Raw genomic sequence first — 12,438 nt, forward strand, 5'->3', positions numbered from 1 at the left:
TGTGAAGAACTGCTAATGATAGTTAACCCGGGAGATTTGGATAGCTGAATTTCAGAGGTTTACCATGAAATTATAAATATATAATATCAACATGAAGAAACTAATATGACTTTTAAAAAATTACAAGACAAAAGAGATTTTCATACTCAGTGTTAGAACTTAGAACCATTAATGTTTTTTTCCATGTGTTTTAGCAATAAATAACAATTCATCACCTATATGCAATTGATTCATCTAATCATTCTATCAGCTTCCCCTCAAAGGAAATATAGACATACACATGATACAGAAGAAAATACATCTATTTTCAACATTAAAGGAGCATCAAGTATTGGCTTGGAGACTGATTGAAGGTATGTTCTTGGCATTTTTAACTTTATGCTCTAAAGACTAAACTAATAGGCTCAATAAATATATAGCATACCGTTGAAGAAATAGCAGATGATGAAGTGCTATCGATTGTTAACCCGGGATAGTTGGAAAGCTTATATTCAGCTGTTTACATTCATACTATCTTTATATTTCATCAACAAGACAAAACAAAAATGACCTCAATAAATTGCAATAAATAGAAGATTTAGTTACTTGGCGTTTGAACTTAGAACCATTAATAGATATTCCAGGAGCTTTCAGAATAATAATTAATTCTACAACTATATCAAATGTATTCATCCAATCCTCCAAGCAGCGTTTGATCCAAGGTGATAAACTGTCAAAAATGAGACACAAGAAAAAGTAATCTTTTTTCAAACAATTAAACTTGGCCTGTACAGGGATCGAACCTGTGACCTTGGCGTTATTAGCACCACGCTCTAACCATCTGAGCTAACAGGCCGTTTTGCACAATGTCCTGGAAGTCCAGCATATGAAGAAGTGCTAATGATAGTTAACCCGGGAGATTTGGAAAGCTTAATTTCAGAGGTTTACCATGAAGTTATAAATATATAATATCAACATGAAGAAACTAATATGACTTTAAAAAAATTACAATACAAAAGAGATGTTCATACTTAGTGTTAGAACTTCGAACCATTAATGTTTTTTCCATGTGTTTTAGCAATAAATAACAATTCATCACCTATATGCAATTGATTCATTTAATCATTCTATCAGCTTCCCCTCAAAGGAAATATAGAGATACACATGATACAGAAGAAAATACATCTATTTTCAACATGAAAGGAGCATCAAGTATTGGCTAGGAGACTGATTGAAAGTATATCCTTGGCATTTTTAACTTTATGCTCTAAAGACTAAACTAATAGGCTCACTAAATATATAGCATACTATTGAAGAAATAGCAGATGATGAAGTGCTACCGATTGTTAACCCGGGATAGTTGGAAAGCTTATATTCAGCTGTTTACATTCATACTATCTTTATATTTCATCAACAAGACAAAACAAAAATGACCTCAATAAATTGCAATAAATAAGAGATTTAGTTACTTGGCGTTAGAACTTAGAACCATTAATAGATATTTTAGGAGCTTTCCGAATAATAATTAATTCTACAACTATATCAAATGTATTCATCCAATCCTCCAAGCAGCGTTTGATCCAAGGTGATAAACAGTCAAAAATGAGACACAAGAAAAATTAATCTTTTTTCAAACAATTAAACTTGGCCTGTACAGGGATCGAACCTGTGACCTTGGCGTTATTAGCACCACGCTCTAACCATCTGAGCTAACAGGCCATTTTGCATAAACTCCTGGAAGTCCAGCATATGAAGAAGTGCTAATGATAGTTAACCCGGGAGATTTGGAAAGCTTAATTCCAGAGGTTTACCATGAACTTATAAATATATATTATCAACATGAAGAAACTAATATGACTTTAAAAAAATTACAATACAAAAGAGATTTTCATACTTAGTGTTAGAACTTAGAACCATTAATGTTTTTTCCACGTGTTTTAGCAATAAATAACAATTCATCACCTATATGCAATTGATTCATTTAATCATTCTATCAGCTTCCCCTCAAAGGAAATATAGAGATACACATGATACAGAAGAAAATACATCTATTTTCAACATTAAAGGAGCATCAAGTATTGGCTTGGAGACTGATTGAAAGTATGTCCTTGGCATTTTTACCTTTATGCTCTAAAGACTAAACTAATAGGCTCACTAAATATATAGCATACTATTGAAGAAATAGCAGATGATGAAGTGCTACTGATTGTTAACCCGGGATAATTAGAAAGCTTATATTCAGCTGTTTACATTCATACTATCTTTATATTTCATCAACAAGACAAAACAAAAATGACCTCAATAAATTGCAATAAATAAGAGATTAAGTTACTTGGCGTTAGAACTTAGAACCATTATTAGATATTCCAGGAGCTTTCAGAATAATAATTAATTCTACAATTATATCAAATGTATTTATCCAATCCTTCAAGCAGTGTTTGATCCAAGGTGATAAACAGTCAAAAATGAGACACAAGAAAAATTAATCTTTTTTCAAACAATTAAACTTGGCCTGTACAGGGATCGAACCTGTGACCTTGGCGTTATTAGCTCCACGCTCTAACCATCTGAGCTAACAGGCCGTTTTGCACAATTTCCTGGAAGTCCAGCATATGAAGAAGTGCTAATGATAGTTAACCTGGGAGATTTGGAAAGCTTAATTTCAGAGGTTTACCATGAAGTTATAAATATATAATATCAACATGAAGAAACTAATATGACTTTAAAAAAATTACAATACAAAAGATATGTTCATACTTAGTGTTAGAACTTAGAACCATTAATGTTTTTTCCATGTGTTTTAGCAATAAATAACAATTCATCACCTATATGCAATTGATTCATTTAATCATTCTATCAGCTTCCCCTCAAAGGAAATATATAGATACACATGATACAGAAGAAAATACATCTATTTTCAGCTGTTTACATTCATACTATCTTTATATTTCATCAACAAGACAAAACAAAAATGACCTCAATAAATTGCAATAAATAAGAGTTTAAGTTACTTGGCGTTAGAACTTAGAACCATTAATAGATATTCCAGGAGCTTTCAGAATAATAATTAATTCTACAACTATATCAAATGTATTTATCCAATCCTTCAAGCAGTGTTTGATCCAAGGTGATAAACAGTCAAAAATGAGACACAAGAAAAATTAATCTTTTTTCAAACAATTAAACTTGGCCTGTACAGGGATCGAACCTGTGACCTTGGCGTTATTAGCTCCACGCTCTAACCATCTGAGCTAACAGGCCGTTTTGCACAATTTCCTGGAAGTCCAGCATATTAAGAAGTGCTAATGATAGTTAACCTGGGAGATTTGGAAAGCTTAATTTCAGAGGTTTACCATGAAGTTATAAATATATAATATCAACATGAAGAAACTAATATGACTTTAAAAAAATTACAATACAAAAGATATGTTCATACTTAGTGTTAGAACTTAGAACCATTAATGTTTTTTCCATGTGTTTTAGCAATAAATAACAATTCATCACCTATATGCAATTGATTCATTTAATCATTCTATCAGCTTCCCCTCAAAGGAAATATAGAGATACACATGATACAGAAGAAAATACATCTATTTTCAACATTAAAGGAGCATCAAGTATTGGCTTGGAGACTGATTGAAAATATGTCCTTGGCATTTTTAACTTTTTGCTCTAAAGACTAAACTAATAGGCTCACTAAATATATAGCATACTATTGAAGAAATAGCAGATGATGAAGTGCTACCGATTGTTAACCCGGGATAGTTGGAAAGCTTATATTCAGCTGTTTACATTCATACTATCTTTATATTTCATCAACAAGACAAAACAAAAATGACCTCAATGAATTGCAATAAATAAGAAATTTAGTTACTTGGCGTTAGAACTTAGAACCATTAATAGATATTCCAGGAGCTTTCAGAATAATAATTAATTCTACAACTATATCAAATGTATTTATCCAATCCTTCAAGCAGCGTTTGATCCAAGGTAATAAACAGTCAAGAATGAGACGCAAGAAAAAATTATTCTTTTTTCAAACAATTAAACTTGGCCTGTATAGGGATCGAACCTGTGACCTTGTCGCTATTAGAACCACGCTCTAACCATCTGAGCTAACAGGCCATTTTGCATAAACTCCTGGAAGTCCAGCATATGAAGAAGTGCTAATGATAGTTAACCCGGGAGATTTGGAAAGCTTAAATTCAGAGGTTTACCATGAAGTTATAAATATATAATATCAACATGAAGAAACTAATATGACTTTAAAAAAATTACAATACAAAAGAGATTTTCATACTTAGTGTTAGAACTTAGAACCATTAATGTTTTTTCCATGTGTTTTAGCAATAAATAACAATTCATCACCTATATGCAATTGATTCATTTAATCATTCTATCAGCTCCCCCTCAAAGGAAATATAGAGATACACATGATACAGAAGAAAATACATCTATTTTCAACATTAAAGGAGCATCAAGTATTGGCTTGGAGACTGATTGAAAGTATGTCCTTGGCATTTGTAACTTTTTGCTCTAAAGACTAAACTAATAGGCTCACTAAAAATATAGCATACTATTGAAGAAATAGCAGATGATGAAGTGCTACTGATTGTTAACCCGGGATAGTTGGAAAGCTTATATTCAGCTGTTTACATTCATACTATCTTTATATTTCATCAACAAGACAAAACAAAAATGACCTCAATGAATTGCAATAAATAAGAGATTTAGTTACTTCGAGTTAGAACTTAGAACCATTAATAGATATTCCAGGAGCTTTCAGAATAATAATTAATTCTACAACTATATCAAATGTATTCATCCAATCCTTCAAGCAGTGTTTGATCCACGGTGATAAACAGTCAAAAAGGAGACACAAGAAAAATTAATCTTTTTTCAAACAATTAAACTTAGCCTGTACAGGGATCTATCCTGTGACCTTGGCGTTATTAGCACCAAGCTCTAACAATCTGAGCTAACAAGCCATTTTGCCCAAATTCCTGGAAGTCCAGCATGTGAAGAACTGCTAATGATAGTTAACCCGGGAGATTTGGATAGCTGAATTTCAGAGGTTTACCATGAAATTATAAATATATAATATCAACATGAAGAAACTAATATGACTTTAAAAAAATTACAATACAAAAGAGATTTTCATATTTAGTGTTAGTACTTAGAACCATTAATGTTTTTTCCATGTGTTTTAGCAATAAATAACAATTCATCACCTATATGCAATTGATTCATCTAATCGTTTCATCAGCTTCCCCTCAAAGGAAATATAGACATACACATGATACAGAAGAAAATACATCTAAAACATTAAAGGAGCATCAAGTATTGGCTTGGAGACTGATTGAAGGTATGTCCTTGGCATTTTTAACTTTATGCTCTAAAGACTAAACTAATAGGCTCAATAAATATATAGCATACCATTGAAGAAATAGCAGATGATGAAGTGCTATTGATTGTTAACCCGGGATAGTTGGAAAGCTTATATTCAGCTGTTTACATTCATACTATCTTTATATTTCATCAACAAAACAAAACAAAAATGACCTCAATAAATTGCAATAAATAAGAGTTTAAGTTACTTGGCGTTAGAACTTAGAACCATTAATAGATATTCCAGGAGCTTTCAGAATAATAATTAATTCTACAACTATATCAAATGTATTTATCCAATCCTTCAAGCAGTGTTTGATCCAAGGTGATAAACAGTCAAAAATGAGACAAAAGAAAAATTAATCTTTTTTCAAACGATTAAACTTGGCCTGTACAGGGATCGAACCTGTGACCTTGGCGTTATTAGCACCACGCTCTAACCATCTGAGCTAACAGGTCGTTTTGCACAATTTCCTGGAAGTCCAGCATATGAAGAAGTACTAATGATAGTTAACCTGGGAGATTTGGAAAGCTTAATTTCAGAGGTTTACCATGAAGTTATAAATATATAATATCAACATGAAGAAACTAATATGACTTTAAAAAAATTACAATACAAAAGAGATGTTCATACTTAGTGTTAGAACTTAGAACCATTAATGTTTTTTCCATGTGTTTTAGCAATAAATAACAATTCATCACCTATATGCAATTGATTCATTTAATCATTCTATCAGCTTCCCCTCAAAGGAAATATAGAGATACACATGATACAGAAGAAAATACATCTATTTTCAACATTAAAGGAGCATCAAGTATTGGCTTGGAGACTGATTGAAAATATGTCCTTGGCATTTTTAACTTTATGCTCTAAAGACTAAACTAATAGGCTCACTAAATATATAGCATACTATTGAAGAAATAGCAGATGATGAAGTGCTACTGATTGTTAACCCGGGATAGTTGGAAAGCTTATATTCAGCTGTTTACATTCATACTATCTTTATATTTCATCAACAAGACACAACAAAAATGACCTCAATGAATTGCAATAAATAAGAGATTTAGTTACTTGGCGTTAGAACTTAGACTCATTAATAGATATTCCAGGAGCTTTCAGAATAATAATTAATTCTACAACTATATGAAATATATTCATCCAATCCTTCAAGCTCCGTTTGATCCAAGGTGATAAACAGTCAAAAATTAGACACAAGAAAAATGTATCTTTTTACAAACAATTAAACTTGGCCTGTACAGGGATCGAACCTGTGACCTTGGCGTTATTAGCACCACACTCTAACCATCTGAGCTAACAGGCCGTTTTGCATGAATTGCTGGAAGTCCAGCATATGAAGAAGTGCTAATGATAGTTAACCCGGGAGATTTGGAAAGCTTAATTTCAGAGGTTTACCATGAAGTTATAAATATATAATATCAACATGAAGAAACTAATATGACTTTAAAACAATTACAATACAAAAGAGATTTTCATACTTAGTGTTAGAACTTAGAACCATTAATGTTTTTTCCATGTGTTTTAGCAATAAATAACAATTCATCACTTATATGCAATTGATTCATTTAATCATTCTATCAGCTTCCCCTCAAAGAAAATATAGAGATACACATGATACAGAAGAAAATACATCTATTTTCAACATTAAAGGAGCATCAAGTATTGGCTAGGAGATTGATTGAAAGTATGTCCTTGGCATTTTTAACTTTATGCTCTAAAGACTAAACTAATAGGCTCACTAAATATATAGCATACCATTGAAGAAATAGCAGATGATGAAGTGCTACCGATTGTTAACCCGGGATAGTTGGAAAGCTTATATTAAGCTGTTTACATTCATACTATCTTTATATTTCATCAACAAGACAAAACAAAAATGACCTCAATGAATTGCAATAAATAAGAGATTTAGTTACTTGGCGTTAGAACTTAGAACCATTAATAGATATTCCAGGAGCTTTCAGAATAATAATTAATTCTACAACTATATCAAATGTATTTATCCAATCCTTCAAGCAGCGTTTGATCCAAGGTAATAAACAGTCAAGAATGAGACGCAAGAAAAAATTAATCTTTTTTCAAACAATTAAACTTGGCCTGTATAGGGATCGAACCTGTGACCTTGTCGCTATTAGAACCACGCTCTAACCATCTGAGCTAACAGGCCATTTTGCATAAACTCCTGGAAGTCCAGCATATGAAGAAGTGCTAATGATAGTTAACCAGGGAGATTTGGAAAGCTTAATTTCAGAGGTTTACCATGAAGTTATACTTATATAATATCAACATGAAGAAACTAATATGACTCTAAAAAAATTACAATACAAAAGAGATGTTCATACTTAGTGTTAGAACTTAGAACCATTAATGTTTTTTCCATGTGTTTTAGCAATAAATAATAATTCATCACCTATATGCAATTGATTCATCTAATCATTCTATCAGCTTCCCCTCAAAGGAAATATAGACATACACATGATACAGAAGAAAATACATCTATTTTCAACATTAAAGGAGCATCAAGTATTGGCTTGGAGACTGATTGAAAGTATGTCCTTGGCATTTTTAACTTTATGCTCTAAAGACTAAACTAATAGGCTCACTAAATATATAGCATACTATTGAAGAAATAGCAGATGATGAAGTGCTACTGATTGTTAACCCGGGATAGTTGGAAAGCTTATATTCAGCTGTTTGCATTCATACTATCTTTATATTTCATCAACAAGACAAAACAAAAATGACCTCAATGAATTGCAATAAATAAGAGATTTAGTTACTTGGCGTTGGAACTTAGACTCATTAATAGATATTCCAGGAGCTTTCAGAATAATAATTAATTCTACAACTATATGAAATATATTCATCCAATCCTTCAAGCTCCGTTTGATCCAAGGTGAAAAACAGTCAAAAATGAGACACAAGAAAAATGTATCTTTTTACAAACAATTAAACTTGGCCTGTACAGGGATCGAACCTGTGACCTTGGCGTTATTAGCACCACACTCTAACCATCTGAGCTAACAGGCCGTTTTGCATGAATTGCTGGAAGTCCAGCATATAATGAAGTGCTAATGATAGTTAACCCGGGAGATTTGGAAAGCTTAATTTCAGAGGTTTACCATGAAGTTATAAATATATAATATCAACATGAAGAAACTAATATGACTTTAAAAAAATTACAATACAAAAGAGATTTTCATACTTAGTGTTAGAACTTAGAACCATTAATGTTTTTTCCATGTGTTTTAGCAATAAATAACAATTCATCACCTATATGAAATTGATTCATTTAATCATTCTATCAGCTTCCCCTCAAAGAAAATATAGAGATACACATGATACAGAAGAAAATACATCTATTTTCAACATTAAAGGAGCATCAAGTATTGGCTAGGAGATTGATTGAAAGTATGTCCTTGGCATTTTTAACTTTATGCTCTAAAGACTAAACTAATAGGCTCAATAAATATATAGCATACCGTTGAAGAAATAGCAGATGATGAAGTGCTATCGATTGTTAACCCGGGATAGTTGGAAAGCTTATATTCAGCTGTTTACATTCATACTATCTTTATATTTCATCAACAAGACAAAACAAAAATGACCTCAATAAATTGCAATAAATAGAAGATTTAGTTACTTGGCGTTTGAACTTAGAACCATTAATAGATATTCCAGGAGCTTTCAGAATAATAATTAATTCTACAACTATATCAAATGTATTCATCCAATCCTTCAAGCAGCGTTTGATCCAAGGTGATAAACAGTCAAGAATGAAACACAAGAAAAATTAATCTTTTTTCAAACAATTAAACTTGGCCTGTACAGGGATCGAACCTGTGACCTTGGCGTTATTAGCACCACGCTCTAAGCATCTGAGCTAACAAGCCGTTTTGCCCAAATTCCTGGAAGTCCAGCATGTGAAGAACTGCTAATGATAGTTAACCCGGGAGATTTGGATAGCTGAATTTCAGAGGTTTACCATGAAATTATAAATATATAATATCAACATGAAGAAACTAATATGACTTTAAAAAAATTACAATACAAAAGAGATTTTCATACTTAGTGTTAGAACTTAGAACCATTAATCTTTTTTCCATGTGTTTTAGCAATAAATAACAATTCATCACCTATATGCAATTAATTCATCTAATCGTTCTATCAGTTTCCCCTCAAAGGAAATATAGACATACACATGATACAGAAGAAAATACATCTATTTTCAACATTAAAGGAGCATCAAGTATTGGCTTGGAGACTGATTGAAGGTATGTCCTTGGCATTTTTAACTTTATGCTCTAAAGACTAAACTAATAGGCTCAATAAATATATAGCATACCATTGAAGAAATAGCAGATGATGAAGTGCTATTGATTGTTAACCCGGGATAGTTGGAAAGCTTATATTCAGCTGTTTACATTCATACTATCTTTATATTTTATCAACAAGACAAAACAAAAATGACCTCAATAAATTGCAATAAATAAGAGTTTAAGTTACTTGGCGTTAGAACTTAGAACCATTAATAGATATTCCAGGAGCTTTCAGAATAATAATTAATTCTACAACTATATCAAATGTATTTATCCAATCCTTCAAGCAGTGTTTGATCCAAGGTGATAAACAGTCAAAAATGAGACACAAGAAAAATTAATCTTTTTTCAAACAATTAAACTTGGCCTGTACAGGGATCGAACCTGTGACCTTGGCGTTATTAGCACCACGCTCTAACCATCTGAGCTAACAGGCCGTTTTGCACAATTTCCTGGAAGTCCAGCATATGAAGAAGTGCTAATGATAATTAACCTGGGAGATTTGGAAAGTTTAATTTCAGAGGTTTACCATGAAGTTATAAATATATAATATCAACATGAAGAAACTAATATGACTTTAAAAAAATTACAATACAAAGAGATGTTCATACTTAGTGTTAGAACTTAGAACCATTAATGTTTTTTCCATATGTTTTAGCAATAAATAACAATTCATCACCTATATGCAATTGATTCATTTAATAATTCTATCAGCTTCCCCTCAAAGGAAATATAGAGATACACATGATACAGAAGAAAATACATCTATTTTCAACATTAAAGGAGCATCAAGTATTGGCTTGGAGACTGATTGAAAATATGTCCTTGGCATTTTTAACTTTTTGCTCTAAAGACTACACTAATAGGCTCACTAAATATATAGCATACTATTGAAGAAATAGCAGATGATGAAGTGCTACCGATTGTTAACCCGGGATAGTTGGAAAGCTTATATTCAGCTGTTTACATTCATACTATCTTTATATTTCATCAACAAGACAAAACAAAAATGACCTCAATGAATTGCAATAAAGAAGAGATTTAGTTACTTGGAGTAAGAACTTAGAACCATTAATAGATATTCCAGGAGCTTTCAGAATAATAATGAATTCTACAACTATATCAAATGTATTCATCCAATCCTTCAACCAGTGTTTGATCCAAGGTGATAAACAGTCAAAAATGAGACACAAGAAAAATTACTCTTTTTTCAAACAATTAAACTTGGCCTGTACAGGGATCAAACCTGTGACCTTGGCGTTATTAGCACCACGCTCTAACCATCTGAGCTAACAAGCCATTTTGCCCAAATTCCTGGAAGTCCAGCATGTGAAGAACTGCTAATGATAGTTAACCTGGGAGATTTGGATAGCTGAATTTCAGAGGTTTACCATGAAATTATAAATATATAATATCAACATGAAGAAACTAATATGACTTTAAAAAAATTACAATACAAAAGAGATTTTCATACTTAGTGTTAGAACTTAGAACCATTAATGTTTTTTCCATGTGTTTTAGCAATAAATAACAATTCATCACCTATATGCAATTGATTCATCTAATCGTTCTATCAGCTTCCCCTCAAAGGAAATATAGACATACACATGATACAGAAGAAAATACATCTATTTTCAACATTAAAGGAGCATCAAGTATTGGCTTGGAGACTGATTGAAGGTATGTCCTTGGCATTTTTAACTTTATGCTCTAAAGACTAAACTAATAGGCGCAATAAATATATAGCATACCATTGAAGAAATAGCAGATGATGAAGTGCTATCGATTGTTAACCCGGGATAGTTGGAAAGCTTATATTCAGCTGTTTACATTCATACTATCTTTATATTTCATCAACAAGACAAAACAAAAATGACCTCAATAAATTGCAATAAATAAGAGTTTAAGTTACTTGGCGTTAGAACTTAGAACCATTAATAGATATTCCAGGAGCCTTCAGAATAATAATTAATTCTACAACTATATCAAATGTATTTATCCAATCCTTCAGGCAGTGTTTGATCCAAGGTGATAAACAGTCAAAAATGAGACACAAGAAAAATGAATCTTTTTTCAAACAATTAAACTTGGCCTGTACAGGGATCGAACCTGTGACATTTGCCGTTATTAGCACCACGCCCTAACCATCTGAGCTAACAGGCCGTTTTGCACAATTTCCTGGAAGTCCAGCATATGAAGAAGTGCTAATGTTAGTTAACCCGGGAGATTTGGAAAGCTTAATTTCAGAGGTTTACCATGAAGTTATAAATATATAATATCAACATGAAGAAACTAATATGACTTTAAAAAAATTACAATACAAAAGAGATGTTCATACTTAGTGTTAGAACTTAGAACCATTAATGTTTTTTCCATGTGTTTTAGCAATAAATAACAATTCATCACCTATATGCAATTGATTCATTTAATCATTCTATCAGCTTCCCCTCAAAGGAAATATAGAGATACACATGATACAGAAGAAAATACATCTATTTTCAACATTAAAGGAGCATCAAGTATTGGCTTGGAGACTGATTGAAAATATGTCCTTGGCATTTTTAACTTTTTGCTCTAAAGACTAAACTAATAGGCTCACTAAATATATAGCATACTATTGAAGAAATAGCAGATGATGAAGTGCAACCGATTGTTAACCCGGGATAGTTGGAAAGCTTATATTCAGCTGTTTACATTCATACTATCTTTATATTTCATCAACAAGACAAAACA

The 12,438-nt window shown here is 31.8% G+C and overlaps 3 non-coding genes across 3 annotated transcripts; all 3 read right to left on the bottom strand.

The window, feature by feature from the left end:
• Positions 1–761: 761 nt before the first annotated feature.
• TRNAI-AAU (transfer RNA isoleucine (anticodon AAU)) lies at positions 762–835 on the bottom strand. The gene has a single exon. It is a non-coding gene; the product is annotated as a tRNA-Ile (tRNA).
• A 789-nt stretch (positions 836–1,624) lies between these two features.
• On the bottom strand, positions 1,625–1,698 carry TRNAI-AAU (transfer RNA isoleucine (anticodon AAU)). The gene has a single exon. It is a non-coding gene; the product is annotated as a tRNA-Ile (tRNA).
• Positions 1,699–10,068: 8,370 nt separating this feature from the next.
• Positions 10,069–10,142, bottom strand: TRNAI-AAU (transfer RNA isoleucine (anticodon AAU)). Its single transcript has one exon. It is a non-coding gene; the product is annotated as a tRNA-Ile (tRNA).
• Between the last annotated feature and the right edge of the window lie 2,296 nt (positions 10,143–12,438).

This window comes from Lissotriton vulgaris, chromosome 12 (genome assembly GCF_964263255.1).
Source record: "Lissotriton vulgaris chromosome 12, aLisVul1.2, whole genome shotgun sequence".
NCBI classification, from domain to species: domain Eukaryota; kingdom Metazoa; phylum Chordata; class Amphibia; order Caudata; family Salamandridae; genus Lissotriton; species Lissotriton vulgaris.